Source organism: Chrysochloris asiatica, unplaced genomic scaffold (assembly GCF_000296735.1).
Source record: "Chrysochloris asiatica unplaced genomic scaffold, ChrAsi1.0 scaffold00031, whole genome shotgun sequence".
In the NCBI taxonomy this organism is placed as follows: Eukaryota; Metazoa; Chordata; class Mammalia; order Afrosoricida; family Chrysochloridae; genus Chrysochloris; species Chrysochloris asiatica.
In genome coordinates this window covers 8,255,350-8,257,406 of record NW_006408549.1, presented here as the reverse complement: position 1 = coordinate 8,257,406, position 2,057 = coordinate 8,255,350, and positions in this window count along the sequence as shown.

Here is a 2,057-nt window from a genome sequence, read left to right as displayed (position 1 = left end):
GATTGCTAACTGAAAGTTCAGCCATTCAAACCCACCAGTCCCTCCTCGGAAATCTTATGTAGGATGTCTATGAGTTGGATCCAATTCAATGGCACTTAACAACAATCATAGTCTCACGCAATGATTGGGTGAGAGTATGTAAATAAGATGCACAGCACCCTTGTGGAGGTGGGACCATGAAATAAGGTATATGGAACCTTAATGAGTGGATTGGTCAGTTTTGAGATCCCACTAAGCTTAAAATGAGACATCCCAGAGACAGCCGGGGACTTCACTACCAAGTAGAAGAGCATGCCCTTTGACCCCAGGGTTCCTATGCTGAGGAACCTCCTCAACCCAAGACATAGAATTTTAACACTGGAAAATGTATGACATATGGGGACGCAGTGGCAGATAAATGGTGACAGCAGAACCCAGAAACCAGTGGAGAACTGCACAGTGAGCTTGTACATGGTACAAGGTGGTTACAGTTGACTTTCAGACCAACAAAACAACAGTTGAGTGCCTTCTGGTAGGAGGCTTCCCTGCTGGAATAAGGTAACACCTAAACAAGGCAGAGACTAGCCTGAAGAGCACAAGGTCTGAGGGATTGGCCTGGCTGTGGCACAATCAAGAAGTTGTTGGGACCAAAAGCTGTATCCTGAGTCGTTTCTGATCCTGAATTGTAACCTCTTACTTTCCTAATAAACCCTGTAATCATGAGTATATTCTGTGAGTTCTGCATGGCCATTGCAAAGAATCAGTAAATTCAGCAGAGAGAGAAACAGAGAGTTCCTTAGGAGGGACAGCTGGTGTGAGAGCTGGAATAAAGGTTGGAGAGAAGAGGCACAACTGACCTCTATTTCCTGGGATTCAGCCTTGGGCTGGTGTTAATGGTGATTCTCCTCCCTCTTATGAATTTAGAGGTCAGATGACCACGTCATTATTGTTGTTGTTAGGTGCCATCGAGTCGGTACCAACTCATGGCAACCCTATACACCACAGAACAAAACACTGCCCGATCCTGAGCCAACCTCACTATTGTTGCCACATTTGAGTCCATTGATGCTGCCACATCATCATCTCTGCCTCCATCTCAGGTGTCACTGCTTCTCTGGATAGAGTCCCGCTCTCCGCTCTTCTCCCTTGATGGTCCCAGGGACCTCCGCCCCTGACTGCAAAGCCAATCACTCCCCTCCTTTGGCTACAAAATGTCTACCTTTACATTTCCAACCCTCACAGTCAGTCCTAATAACAATTATTCACTGTTGTATCGTAAGAGACCTATCCCCATCTCCTTTCATCAGACCCGCCCAGACAGATTGGATACTATTCGGTGGAGAATCTATCTTCTTCCACGCCCTCTGGATCTAGGCTCCCTCTTGAAAGCTTGTAAGCCAGTCACTTCTTGCCTTTGTATCCGCCCCCCACCCCCCATTTTGGGTAGCCAATGTCCAAGTTGCTCATCCCTCACTTTCCCTTATCTGTGATGAACGTGGTCACCAATCGACTCGATGACTCTTAACAACAACAACAACAATCCCGATACAGGTTCGCTATGAGTCAGAACCAACTCCGTGGCACACAACTACTACCACCACCAGCATACTGATGTACCAATAGAGTGTTTTCTAAATTAACCTTATGGAAAAAAAGATTTCTGTAAGGAAGAATCTTTTGGGAAATCCTGCATACCTTGTTTCCCTCTTAGAACTTCATTAGGACTCTTCGTGTTTGCAGAAGTATACAGAAATTTCTCTAAATGCATTTTTAGTACGTCACTCCCAGCAATTACAGCTTAATCAAAATTTGCTCATAACAACTTTAGTTACTTCCACATCTTCAATCGAGTCCTGGTGTGGCATTGTGGGCTAATGCATCAGACTTTAAAGTCATTTGAACTGCAAAGTCAGTGGTTCAAGCTCATCAACTGTGCCTTGGAAACTCTATACAGGGTCGCTATGGATTGGAATCGACAGCACTTAACAACAGCAACACTTTCAATAACTAGTGACAGGAGTCTGATGGGTTATTTCTTTCAGCATTTCCAATAAAAGCATAAGTACAAAGGTTGGGTA